Source organism: Pimephales promelas, chromosome 17 (genome assembly GCF_988280905.1).
Source record: "Pimephales promelas chromosome 17, fPimPro1.hap1.1, whole genome shotgun sequence".
NCBI classification, from domain to species: domain Eukaryota; kingdom Metazoa; phylum Chordata; class Actinopteri; order Cypriniformes; family Leuciscidae; genus Pimephales; species Pimephales promelas.
The window spans coordinates 12,408,402-12,423,059 of record NC_142785.1 but is presented as its reverse complement, the minus strand read 5'-3'; the positions used below and the strand labels follow the sequence as shown (position 1 = coordinate 12,423,059).

Genomic DNA, 14,658 nt, shown 5'->3' with positions numbered 1-14,658 from the left:
TGGGACTTAGCAACCAACTTAATGAAAGATAAATTGTACTCTACATAAATTAGGGTTTCTACAGATGATGTCAAATGGTTGAACTCAGTGAGCTACTGACACTTATTTCTATAGTCTTTGGATTTTTACTGCAACAAACTCAGAATACACAACTCAGAAAATAAAATATTGATATGATATCACATTGTGTGACTTTTCGTTGTCATTTTCAGTCAAAAGGCAACAAGAGAAGCAATGTAAGATTGCTATAGCAATAATAAAAAAGCATGGGACGATACCAGTGGACGAAAAAACGTATAATAACCCGCTTCTTTTTCTCTCATCACTTTAGCCTTGAAGGCTAAAGTGAAGGCTAAAGTGACGAGAAAAAAGAAGCGGGTTTTTATACGTTTTCCCCATTTCGTATACAGCTCTTGATGCCTTTTGCAGGGTTGCCAACTCTCACACGCATTGAGCGCGAGTCTCACGCAATTGAGCCATCTTCTAAAGCATTCCATGTCTTAAATGTGCATGGGCATTCTGAGTACTTACATGGATAACGGCTTGTACGCCCAAAGTGTGGATGTCTCAGTTTACGATGACTTAGTAATGCCAATCTACTTGGAACTGCTACCGGGCACCCTTTACACTGCCACATTCACTGGAGGGAGACAGAAAAAAAAAAAATTTTACATTTCCATAGAGAGGAATATTGAAATGACATGGACAAACACAAAATAGAAAAAGCTATCAAATATACTTGCAGTAGTTTTACAAAAATACTCACCACTACTAGAGAATTTCCAAGTCACATTGCATGTGCACTGGTACATGAATCTGATATCTGTAAAATATTTGAAAAAATAAATGAATAAATAAATAAAAATAATTAGTTTTAAAGCAATAACATATTCCCAGAGGTGGGCTAGTTAGGGTTTCAGGGAATTGAGCACATTTCCTTTTTAATAAAAAAAAAATAAAAATAATAATAAACTGATAAATTCTTATTGTAGCAGTGTTACTAATAAGGCTTAGAATGAGGTTTTTTTAACAGATTGTAGTTTTAAAACTTAAATCTAGTGTATGAAATGGAAAATGTAAATTATATCATTTAAATTTAGCACCAAACGTTGGACAAATGTACAGGAAATTAAATACAGAAATGCATTGCCATTTTACATATTGCATTGTCATTTTGCGTATTACATTTCAAAATTGAAAATTATTTGCTTGCTACTCATATGAGCTTCCATAAGTCATAGCCTTTTGACATTTAATAATCACATTAGGCAGTACGATTAATATTTTTTAAACCCCTTGTTATACAAATTAAGGTATTAAAGACTGATCCGCAGCGACTTTTTGTTTGTGCTCCAAAATACATTTTACAGTTCGCACACGTCTATTTTTAGTCGCATATCCGAGTGAAATTGTCGCAGTTAGGGATTGGAATTGAAAACTGGTTCCACAAGAGAACCAGGAGTTATGAAACATCGATATTATATGCCCTCGACGTTAACTCTTATCGATGCTTCTGCTCCAGTGCGGATTTGGAGCGGATTTGTAATAATTCAGCACAATTTGAACGTGGCAAGCATTTTATGAGACTTTCAGATTGCCCAATGAGGAAATAAAGTCGATTAACATTTAGACATCCACCCCTGTTGGCAAAACTCATTACCTGACAGGATTTTTCCATTCGTTGCAGAATTAAACTACGTTAGCTTCTTTAAAATAGAATTTGCAATAAGGGCGGAATAACAAGTAAGTTTTGTGTTCTTTGTGATAAAATTTAAAAAGGTATAACGTTACAGTTCGGCCAGACCCAGAAAGCATAACATTCACATTCACGCCTAATATATCCCCTCCTCCACCCAAAATGCGTCGACGCCACTCATTATTTGACGCGAAATAGTTCTCATACACAGAAAAAATATGCCTTAATGACTGTACACCATTTTAAAAAAGCTAATGCAAGTCGGATTTTAAACGGGATACATAACGTTAACGTTACGTTAACTTAACTAACTTAACGTTACCTTGACATTTGCTCTAGGCCTAACTTAAGTTTTGCCTTTCCCTAAAATCAGTAATGTACATAAAAAAAGTTCCCTCGGTGAAAATAAATACGCTCAAACGGACTACTAACCGTTTTTCAATAGAATTTCAGTTAAAAAATGTTAATTACCTTCGACTGTAGCTTTCCACCACGACAACTTGCAGTCAGCTTCCACGGGCTCTGCTTCCACCTTCCAGAGCGAGAGAGAAAATGGCGGAGTGGCGCGCACGAGCAGTTAACGGTTCTCATGGGGGCGGAGTTTCCAGAGAAAACATAACTGATTTCTTTCATTTCAACATGATTTTTTTTCAAAGGTTGAACATCCTTCAACATTAAATTAATGGCACAAGACTAAAATATGTTTGGATGAGAAACATGAAATAATCATGTAGGAAATACGAAATGCATTTAGGCAAATTCAACAATCTGCCCATTGCCATTTTTTCAGTGTACTTCCTGAACTAAACCAGCTCCTTGTTTCCTGTCTGCCATTATTGGGCGAACTTGATTAATTCAGGTGTGTCTGATTATTGTTGCCGTGACTACTGAGGTCAGGCACACCTGAATTAATCAATTTGGCCAATAATGACAGACAGGAAACAAAGAGCTGGCTTAAGTTCTGCTAGGAAGTAGTGCAGCTGTGCATAAAGCCAATTCTATACACCAGATTTTACAATGTCACACTCTGTGCCTTATATGTAAACATATTTCTCAGTGCAAAATTAATGTATCTCCTGTTGAATCATCCAACCTCTAGATGTTTCCACTTACTGCAAACGTTGCCCGGTCTGTGACTTGTGTTACCGTTATCAAGAGTGTAAAGATGGTGTGCACAATTTCAGTGACCGCATATTGCTAGACCTGCCCTTGTGTGTCTCATTGAGAAACTTACTTCAGGTAATGTCTTTTGATATCAATGTGACAAGGCAATCACATGGCTTTAGCCCACCATGCTTGTCATATTCACTATGTTGATTTAAAACATATTTCAGAAATGTTGTTGTTGTGGCAAATGGCAAAATTCAGCTATTGTTTAAGATAACACAACCCTACCCTAAACCTAACTCTACTCTAACCAAGGTCCATACAGCAGTCAGCAGAGCAGTGGAGTACCTTGAGCTTAACACAGGAGTTAAGTTTACCTCTAAGGATGCAGTGCTTCATGCTTGTCTTCACTTTGAGGCCCTCACTGACCATGAATACAACTACTCCTGTGTGACCTGCGGTGATCACCCTGCTGTGGTCATAATGGATTTGCACAAAAAGGGTGCCTTTTATTTGTTAAGTAAGAATATGTCTGCTTAATGTACTGGTGCATCTGTTGTCAACTTTTTTTGTTAAAAAAATGTTTATTTTCTTTACTATTAAAGTAAGTGATCTGGAAGATCCTCCTGAGAGTTACAACGGGGAAGTGGATATGGACATGTTTTGGGACGCACTGGCTATGGAGATCATTGGTCGTGGATTTGTAAAAAGTAATTACGGCCTTAAGATACCAATACCATTTACATAATAATCCAATATGTATTAACCAATAACTCTTTCTGGAATTCTTGGAAGGTTCAAAACACAATCCATTTTTGGTCCCACCAACTTACCACTTTTGGGCTCCGTGGATTGGTCCACGCACAAGGTCAGATATTTTACTCAGTACAGAGTTTGCTAAAGTACATGCCCTGAAATCTGTATCTGAAGTGCAAGAGATCACAGTCACTGAGGACCGCCTTACAGATGAGCTTTCTAAACAAAAGGTATGTCTGTATTTAATCAACAAAGCATACTTAAAACATACTTCAGTTTTGTGGATTATGGGCTACATTTAAATTAATCTTTCCTAACTTAATAATTTTTTCTAAAAGGACTATTTTACGTTGACATGCTGTTCTTTGTCTTACTTTGTTGACTAGGTGGGAGTTATACGAAAGCTATGTAGAGAGTGTGGCTTGGTAGAGAGTATGGTAGAGAGTATGCCACAGGCTCTCGTAATGATCTTCTTCTCAGAATTTCCTGTGAGATGAAATCAAGACACACTTACAAGGTGTTTCAGAAAATTTGGGCCGCCTCAGGTAATCACTTTTTCATTGAAACATGAAATGGTGGTGAATGGTGCATACTTTATTATGCTATTTGAAAATTGTACAAAAGCCTAAGTTTACATATCAGAGTTCTAATGTGGTAGAAATGGATGGAAGTTTCAATGTAAATTTTAATGACATTAACATAATGTCTTTAATGTGATGGGTAGGGTTGGGTATCGTTTGAATTTGAACGATTCTGATTCCGATTCCTTGTTTCGATTCCGGTTCCTAACGATTCTCGATTTCGATTCTTTTAAGAGGCAGGGTCAAAAAAGTTTAGCTAACCTTGCTAACCAACTGTCTTTCTGAAGGAAATACTCCTTCTGTCACAAATACTTGTCACAAATTTTGCATTTTGCCGAGATTTCGTTAATTTTTAGAAAAGTGAAGCCACAGTTTGGACCGCCGACGTAAGCTACTCATGTTCGACTCGCGCGGTTATGCCAACAGTTCCGGTAGACACTTCTTCGTTGGTGTTGTTCAGTGGTTTCTTCTTCCGCTCGGCAGACTGTGAATATCGAAACTAGGAATTGAAATTTTAACTTTTGAACAATTCCGGGAAAAAAACAAAGTTAGTCCCATTCCAATCGATACTCAATTCTCGATACCCAACCCTTGTGATGGGTTATGGCCTTTTTTTATTGTGGCATTATCACATATTTTCTCAGGAGGATGGGCAGTCGTCCTGTGCCCCTGTGGGATAGTGTACAGTCTAAAGCACAACATTCTTTCCGAGAGTCCACGTGACTTTGCCGATGTCATTCTGTCATGGAGGCACATGCCAAATGTGGCGATATATGACTTTGCGCGTGGACTTGCCACCCACACTAACTTGAGGGAACCGGAAAAAGTCCCCTTTAGCCCCTTTGAAGGTCGCTTACTGGAACCTTCTGAAGAAACAATAGCCTTGGAAAAACAAGGAAAGGTGAAGGTATCCTTACATTGGATGGAAAGCCCAAAAATAGTCCCAGACAGGGGAGGGCACCCAGTGACTGGCTCAGCAGAGCATTATTGCTTGTATGACAAGTTCCACGAGGCGAATACAAAAGATGACAGGGACCTTCTGCGGAAAATTTCCCCGGTCCCACAGCTGGCTGGGAAAGTTAATAGTCAAGTGGCAGAGCAGCTCTTTGCCAAACTAAAAAAAAAACCAATTACTTCTTGAACATGAGCCAGCCATCTACCCATGTATTCCTGATGAGGAACATTGTTCACCATATGAATGTACAGTAAAACAACACAAGGTTGGAGAGAATCCAGAAGGCGTTTGGAGTTGAGGTGTCAATGAACATCCACGGCCAAGCTGTGATGGGTGAGCATCAAATTATCTCAAACTCTCTCAAACTATTCCATGTTAAGTTAACCAGAGAAATTTATGTTGTTGCAGCAGATCATTGTTTTAGTTAAGATTACATTGTGTAGAATTTAAAGGATCATTGCACAAGTTCTGAAATTTCTAACTGTTACTGACACCAGTGGCCGTTAAAGAAACCGCTGTCAGTCTCATGCTTGTTCTCGGTGTGCACGCTCGTTGGCCACACTAGATACGTTTTTTTTTTTTTTTTTTAACTTATGAGGAGTTTCCGTGGGTGTCTGAATTGAGCTGGAGGCTGGTCGCTTTTTTCTGTTCGCAGAGTCCATTTGAAACATTACTGCTAGCGATTGCTGCTGCTTACTAATAGCTGCCATATGGATGTAAGCCCAAGTAGACAAGGATGCGCATGACGTTACATTTTGTGAATTTTTGTCTTTTCAGGTAGTGCAGTTTCCACTGAGATCCCTACTGAAGAACCCTCCACACAGATGTCGATTTCAATTGGTGAGTGTGGCATTAGATGGATGTTTGCCTGAAATGTCCTGGATTGGTTGTTTTCTGTATAAACAAAACATTTCAGGTATGTGGTGATGAATGTAAATATCTGACATCACTGGAAAACATCTCTGCTACAAAAGTACCATGGAAGCTCACTTTGCATGCTGGTCAGAAGGCACTGGTATGAATGTTTAGAAAATATAAAAGCAAAATAAATTATTGCAATTTTATTCATTGATAAATAATATTTGAGAATATCTGAACATTGTTTCAAGCTTGATTATGTCTTGGACACAATGAGGACTCTCCAGATGAGCCAATCGTGGATTTTGGCACAACCACACTAAAACGTTCTGACTTCATATCATTGGGTCTACATCAACATGAAGTTGAGGCAACAGTAAGTTGTATGTTTGCATGTAAAACTCTATGTTTACTAGCACATAAGAAATGCTTCACATACATTTTCAAAAACCTTAATTGATACAATTATACAGATTGCCAATTGCTGTTTTCAAATGATGAGCGATATTGGAATACATCAGGTATATTGCTATCAATGATTACTCTCTCTCAAGGTATTTTGTGTGTTAACTACTGTGTCTAACAATTATTGAAATGATTCATTGTCAGGGAAAGGATGTACATGCCATTGATGCATATGTGGTAGCAAGCTGGATGCCCCCTTTAAAAGCAGATCCTAATCTTTCTTTCCCAGTAAGTGAGCACTTTCTTGCTATTTCATTTTGATGCTTAAACACAATTGCATTTTGTGCCCATTAATATAAAAAAAACTGTTATCTACTTTCTGTATGCATTTTCTTTATCTTCAACATTATCTCAATAGGTTGATTCAGCATCGAAGGACATGATTCTCTTTCCCTTGTGGAAAACAGGACACTGGGTGTTGTGTGTAGGTTTATTTTGATTTGTAATATTACATGAATATTGCAATACTATGTGGACTGCACTGTACAACTAACTGACCGTGGAATTATTAAACAAATTATCAGGGAAACATTTTATTTTTGAGGCTAAGAAAATGTCATGAAATGGAATATTACACATTTGTAGACTATGTATTTCTCAGGTCTTGAAGCCAAAAGAGAGAGTGATGCACTTTATTTTCTCAAAAAATCTCCATGGCTATGGCGATGGCTCACATGTGGCGTTGTTCAGGTTTTACATACCCATTATAAATTTGGCTTGAGTTCAGCCGTTCAACATTCCCCGTTCCACTGTTCAAAAGTTCTTGTTTTGCTTGTTTGGCTTATTGGTTGGTGTTTTCCACATTATGGTAAGTACATAAACGTTTTAGGCAAAAATATTAAAATATATTAAACTGTCTAAACTAAAGTGGCCAAAATTTGGACTACACACTTTGCGCTTGCTGTTCAGTGTTCTTTGCATGTGTTCAGTTGGTCTCAAGAATAAATTAAATTGTGTTCACTGCAGTCAGTTCAGCAGTGCTGTAGGACAAATAATATATATATATTTTTTAAACATTTATTTTTGTTGCACTGCAGCAAACTTGCTATGACTATAGCACCAGGCCATTGGATCATAATGAAAAACAAGGTAAGGGTATTTTGTTGTGGTAATTTCGTAATACTTTTTTGTTGTTGTACTAATTTCTTTGTTTTTCAAAATGCAATTTTGCTATTTCAGCATATCCCCAATCAACTCGATATGACATCCTGTGGGGTCTTCATCATTATGGTAAGTTGCTGGACTTTTATCTGTCTGTATTCAGTCTGTTTCTGTATTCAATCAAAAATAACATTTTGCAAAATGAATGTTTCAGTGTGGCCTACACATCGTATTGAAAGAACCCGTTGATTTCACTGCTGTAAGCCTTATTTCTACATTATAGTAATATTAATGTTGTTAATGTTGTTCATAGTATTCATGGAAGTATTGCTTTTTTCTCAGCATGATAGTCCAGTCATCAGGCGGTGGTGGTGCCTCCTCTTCATGGAGAATTTTGCTCTTCGAGGGCATGGTTTCTAGGGTTTAATTATTATTATTTGTAATTTAGCAGACACTATTATCCAGAGTGACTTTTAGTAAACTAACTTTAGGGACAGTCCTTGCTCAGTCCTTGCACAACTTTGTTCTCACTGTTGTCTTTTTGTATTTTGTCAGACGTGGAAGGTGGGTTGCACGTTGGGCTGAGGAGGCAATGGCAGTTGGATCTTGCCTCACTGACAGTGAAGTAAGCTTTTGTTGCCAAAGTATTTTGTTTGTTTTGTTTTTTAATCTGATTTTCAGTCAACAATATTCTATACTTGGGCCACATCCACACGAAGCCAGAGCTTCCCCTATCCAATGTTTTTTTTTTTTTTTTCTCGTTCTTAAAAAAAATTTTGTAAACATGGCGGCGTCTCGAAAATTATCTGCGTACTCACGAAACCACTGAAACCGACTGAAAACGATGTTGTAGACATCCCAGACCAGTATGTGGTGCTGTAATTCTGCCATATATATCCACTAAAAATGCAAGAAGAAGACTTGGGGCATGCGCATAAAACCTTGCGTGCTTTAGGCAGTAAAATAAAAGGCTATGAAATAATATTACGCACTGTTGCTTATTTTCTTTTTTACCAAGAACTTTATTGAGCAACCATAAATTGACTGGTACAAAATAGTGAGTCACGATATTCGATTAGTTAGCGGACTCAAAAAGCTTGCCACAAAAACCGGCAAAAGTAACGAATGTGTCGAATATAGACATTTTAATTGTTTATTAATAAAATAATGTTTTCTGTGTCATTCTAGACTGAAAAGAGGGCTAATGCACTTCATACGGATTAGGCTAAGAGAGAGTATCTGTTTCTTTTCGTTTTGAAATCTTGTTTGTCGATGTTGTTTAAACTTAGACATTTCAAGATTTTTATATATTTCTGAGTTTCTGACTGAGCTCCAGTTCACAAGCAATCGGGTGTCTATGTCCTGATTATATTCTGCTATCTATAGCCTATATTTGCTTCTTTTATAGGTAGTTGGTTGATTAAACATATATTAAAATTAAGATGCAATTTATAAAAAAACAAAATTCACTTCAAAGAAGGGCTTGATACAAAACAAAACTTAATGTGGTCAAAATTAGGTCTCCCGATATAGCCTAGCCTTTGGCGCATATGCACGTGGTTCACTTTTCATAATCAACATAGATTCAATAAAAAAATAACATATTTAAACATTAATATTAAACTAAATATATTTCTTAATGGCTATAACACGTACACCTAACCTACAGAGAAATGTAATGTCGGAGTGGAACATTGGGGGTGCGTTTTTTGAATAGCCAAAATAATCAAATAATTAATTTCCATCGGTCATCGAATATTATTTTTGCTTTAAATCCCCCATCACAAGGGTATTGTTTTTAGATTTATTTATTTTAAAACTAGGACCCAGTTTAAAAAAATAGCGATTTCACTCTCCCAAAACGCCGGATCCGTGTGGACGAAACGCCAATACCATAAAAAATGTATACGTATACAGTCTTGAGGTATTTTGTAGAGTTCTGCAATGTACTGTATATATTTAGACTATAAGTTTTATTTATCAGAAACTATAAAATTGTTGATTGCTGTTAATTTTCAAATATTTTTCAGAATGCCAATATGATGAGCAGCATCAGGAAAGGTGTGGAGTGGTTGAAGGACAATCACTTGCTGATGAAGAGCAAGTACTTGCTACCACGCATTGACAGCATGGAGGAGGCAGATGCACTGAACGCCCTTTCTCGACTACGTACACATTGTGACAACTTTGGATGAGGATGATGAAATAAGAGCCCCATTCTATTTTACATTCAAAAACAGAGAGGATGTTCATGTCTGAGGTTAGGGACAAGAAAAATGTTAGATCATTTTACAACCCTGACATTTAATTATTTTTTTTTTCATATTGGTTACAGACTTGGTGTCTCTCTGTCTGAATCTGTATGTGTGTGTGTGTGTGTGTGTGTGTGTGTGTCTGTCTGTGTATGAATGTATGTATGTATGTATGTCTGTCTGAATCTGTATGTATTATGTACGTGTGTGAGTGTGTGTGTGTGGGTGTGGGTGTGGGTGTGCGTGTGTGTGCGTGTGCGTGTGCGTGTGTCTATATTAGTATGTTTGTGTATGTATATTAGTCTGTCTGGTAATTGAATTTAATTTTTCAATTGTATTCTTGGTAATGTCTCAAATTAATAAAATGTTTGAAATCATTGTAAATCATTTGTTTCATCAGGTAGATTTAATTCATTTAAGAATAATTAGACATTTATTGATTTAGACTAATCGTTTGCCTTTGAATGTCTAATCAGAAGTTTGTGTGTGATACCAGGCATTGAGCAATTAAGTGCACATATCATAGATTAAAAAGGTACATATAGGCCAGGCTGTTTGTTTTTTTGGGGAAAAATATAAAAGATTAAAGTGTTCCTGATACACGCATTGTTTTATTTCAGTAAAGGACCCTGAAGACCTGCGAGAAATAGTAGGAGCAAAAAATAACTAATAAGCAAAAATAATAGATAACAATAACCATATTTTGAAACTGCGGATGCGCGGGTACAACCGTCGTTGTAAAACTGCTGGGGTGAAACTGTGGCTCTGCAGACTAATAAGCAAAAATAATTGGTTACAATACCATTTAGATTGTTTTAATACTGAATGTATTAAATGGGTGTATGGCTGAATGTATACAATGTGCACTGGTAAAACTGCTATATTGAAACTGCGGATGCGTGGGTAAAACTGCTGTGGTGAAACTGCGCATGCGTGGGGTGAAACTGCTGGTGTAAAACTGCTGGGGTGAAACTGTGGCTCTGCAGACAGATATTATTGGTCAAAGGAGGTGTTTGGGAAAATGAATCGTCGAACGAATCATTTAGGAGTCGTTGAGCAAATCAGTTAAAAATAAATGCATATTATAAGACAAATAAAGTGTTTTTTTATCCTTGCATGCACGTTAAACTGTTTTTGGGAACTCCTAAAACAAAAATAGGAACATTTCAAATGCTATGATAGGGGCTCTTTAATAATGTTCATAAATATAATAAATATGCAGATTTAACAATTAGGCTATTAAATGCAATAAATAAAGATTTCTATAAATGCTCTCTGGCAAATTTAAAAGAGCCCTGCCACAATGTCTTTTTCAAGCCCCTATAAATAAAAATAGAACAATAATAGCACCCCTGCCCCCATTATGTCACATGATTTGAGATTTTGTTTACGTCTATTGCAGAAATGGAGCAAGACCAGCTTTAAATTTAGGGTTAGTTTTTGCAAAACAGAATAATAGTAATAGCAAATTCAACTTATTCTACAATCTGCAGTAGCACATCCTAAAACCAATGGCAGGTGTTGACCCCTTCAGCAGAAATCAATTATTGAAAGACAGCAACTATCAATCTCCTGCATTGGCTTGGAGACATACTTAATCCACAGAACCCGTTGAAGGCTTACATTTATGAACCATCTTCTTCAATCCACTACATTTCAATGAGGTTAATGACCTGTTCATTGTTCATTCATTTGACAACCATTTGTTATTTTATTATCCATTCTTTATTATTATTAACTCAATTGATTTGCACAATTGTTTTGTCCTACTTCCAGTTAACCTTCAGGTAATAATAAGCTCTCCGCAAGCAATAATTCCCCGCAAGTACTCTATGTTAACATGAGGATCGATTGGTTGATTAACTAAGCAATGTTCAGTACTAAGCTTGGGTACTAAGCCACAAGCTCACCTACAGCAGCTGCCTAATAAGGCCAGTCAAACTTGACATTTTATGGGGGAGTAATGTGTTTTCACAGCAATGCCATGAAGAACCATTTTTGGTACCGCTAAGAAACTTTCTGTGAACAGTTTTTAAGGGGTTGTTTAAACCTGGCCACTTCATGCATTTTTTTTTATTTATTTATTTTTTTTTCAGATTGGATAGCTAATCTGATTTATCAAAACGATTTCATTTACACCTGGCCACTTCATGCGTTTTCTCAGATCAGATAGCAGATTTATTGATCATCAGCTAATTTCAAAATCAAATACGGCAATAAGAGAGAGCGGAAATAGATCATTTTGTTTCTTTACTTTTAATGAAAATCATTGTGTGTTAAGCGTCTGCGACTTACTTTCACTTTGATTTGCGATAGTTTGCACATTGGCTTTATGAACAGATCCAACGCATTCTCATCCCAAAGTGCCATATACAACGCTTTTGCAAAAGCGTAAATATCCAACGCACATGGCACCCTTTAACGTCTAATGAGACGCTTCGGTTATGGTTAAGTTTAGGTATGGTGTAGGGTGAGGGTTAGACCACTAGGGGGCGCCTTCTGCCCAAATATATTTGCGTCTCATCTGCTGTTTACTAACATCTCATAGACATCTTTAAGATGTCAGTTTAACATACATTCTAAATCAATGTCTAAACATCTATTTGACATCTGACAGGAAACGTCCTATATATATTGCAGATGAGCAAACACTAAAAAATACGTCTTCCAGACGTAAACACACATTAAATAGACATCTCTGTGATGTACGTGTGCTATCAGGGTTCATGTCTGGCTATAACATGACATATAGCCTATATAACATGCTCTCACACATTTATTTTTTGGGAGGAGTAAAATTTACATATGTGGTTGTGGTGAGCAAGACGGCCGAGGGACGTGAGCGAACATCGCGAGGGCCGGTGATGGGATTGCTAATGAGCAGCACCTGTGAAGCACACCGGTCTCGCGTGAGGAGCGGAAGCAAAGGGGGAGCGATAGAGTGGATGATCGAGAGAGGAACAGGTCTGCTTTTGTTTGTGCTTGTGTTTTATTTTATTTTGGTAAGCCAGCAGTCGTCCGCGTGGGGCTGCTGGCCAGTAGTTATGTTTTATTTGGGTAGCCAGCAGTTCCATGAGGAACTGGCAGGTATTTTGTTTCTTTATTTCATTTAAATAAAGTTTTATTTTGATTGTTCTGCGGTTCCTGCCTCCATCTTCCCTGAAATTTGCAACAGTGGTTTCACCACCCAGATGCATTTACACTTGGAATGCGGCCCAGACCACATCCTGATGTGGGTTTTGACCGATCGGATTCAAATCCGTCTCGAATACGTTATAAATAAAGTATAAATTGGGATATAATTCATCATAAGCAGTAAGTGTTACCAATTTATTTTTTTCTTAGTGTGAATAAAATTGAAAAAATCCACTAAAAACTTTTTTCACTATGAAGAACCTTTTATAGAATGTTCCATGGATGTAAAATGACTTTCATGAAACCCATAGATAAAAGACCCAAGAAGATAAAAGAAGTGTATGAGCAAAGAGCATGAGTGACCTCAAAGACATTAAAACAAAAATACAAATGTGTGTGCAGATGTTTGAGATTCATTCATTCATTGCGATAATGCAAAAAAAAAAAAAAAAAAAAAAAAAAACAATAAAAAATAATGCAGTTTATTAGAGCGTCATGGTCGGTAACAATTATTATGGCAACATTTTTTTTTTTTCTTCAATTGACTCAGTTCAATTGAACAGATGCTGCAGCGTGTTCATTTTGGACTCTGTATGAGGAAATCACACACCCCAACTGCTGAGACCAAAGCAGACCACAGTTTTCTGATGTTTTTTTATCTGCCTGTGTTCTCTGCATTACTCTCTCTAATGATTTAACCTTCGGCATGAGGGGAAAATGCAGTGCGGGTAGATCATTTGGGAAAAGTGTGGATATACATTTGTTCACCAATACAAAACTGCCTTGCTGAAATGCCCTTCATCCGAAGTGGCAGACTGTTGGAGGGTGTCTGTTTTTCTCACTTCCTGTAACAGATAGCTACACACACACTGCATGTCAATATCAGTGGAAGGTCTGTTCCACAGAGACATGGCATTACTCTATTATTTAAGAGTGAAGTCTATCGAGCTGTGATTTGCTGTGATATGTCTACATGTCACACATCCACACACTGGCACTTCGTTAAAATCTCATCCACATTACAGCAGCACTGGGATCCAACAGATTATTTTCATCCAAAACAGAAGCTGATCAGAGTGTTTCGGAAGTAAAGTAGAAAATGTATGGATATAGACACAGGCTGCGTTCGGAATCGCATTTATCCCTACTATATAGTAGGGGAAAAGAGTAGGCGGGCAAAAAAGTACGTTCGAATCCTCAGTATTCATAAAAGAGTAGGCGAGAATTACCTGGTTGATGTACTAATTATCGCGAGATTTGGACAAAAGTGCGTTCAAATATCCCTACTTTCCTACTATATAGTAGGCGAATACAGTATGTGAAAGAAGCAGTACGTTCGAAAATCAGTATTCATAAAAGAGTAGGCGATAAGTTCCCGCATGATCTCCTGCTTTCGCCCAGATATTTGAGTGTTTGTCCGATTGTACTCATCTATTCCAGGAGGCCACGCGAGAGGATATGTCATTATCAACATCGCGGAGATCAGCGACCCAGGGGTTTTCAAATGTGAGTAAACACGGTTCCTTGTGTTTGACTCGTATGTGTTAAACTACTATATACAGTAGAGTAAACATTTTAACTGTTGAAAGTGTAAAGGAGTTTGACAATATAGTTGTGATTTTGCTGTAAACACGTTTTATAGCTAGTTAACAGGGGAGCTCCAGTAAGTACACATAACGTTACGTTTCTAAAGTGGATTTACATAACAGTACACCTTTATTTAAAATGTCTCTTACATCAGGAAGGAACATA

At 37.2% G+C, this 14,658-nt stretch overlaps 2 long non-coding RNA genes across 2 annotated transcripts; one reads left to right on the top strand and one right to left on the bottom strand.

Moving 5' to 3' along the window:
• Window positions 1-381: 381 nt before the first annotated feature.
• On the bottom strand, window positions 382-2,482 carry LOC148971474 (uncharacterized). The gene is made up of 3 exons (XR_016147173.1): window positions 2,168-2,482; window positions 767-823; window positions 382-640 (listed from the first exon to the last, which is right to left on the bottom strand). It is a non-coding gene; the product is annotated as an uncharacterized LOC148971474 (long non-coding RNA).
• A 3,510-nt stretch (window positions 2,483-5,992) lies between these two features.
• LOC120492954 (uncharacterized) lies at window positions 5,993-6,828 on the top strand. Its single transcript, XR_016147181.1, has 3 exons — window positions 5,993-6,329; window positions 6,427-6,474; window positions 6,563-6,828. It is a non-coding gene; the product is annotated as an uncharacterized LOC120492954 (long non-coding RNA).
• Window positions 6,829-14,658: the final 7,830 nt, after the last annotated feature.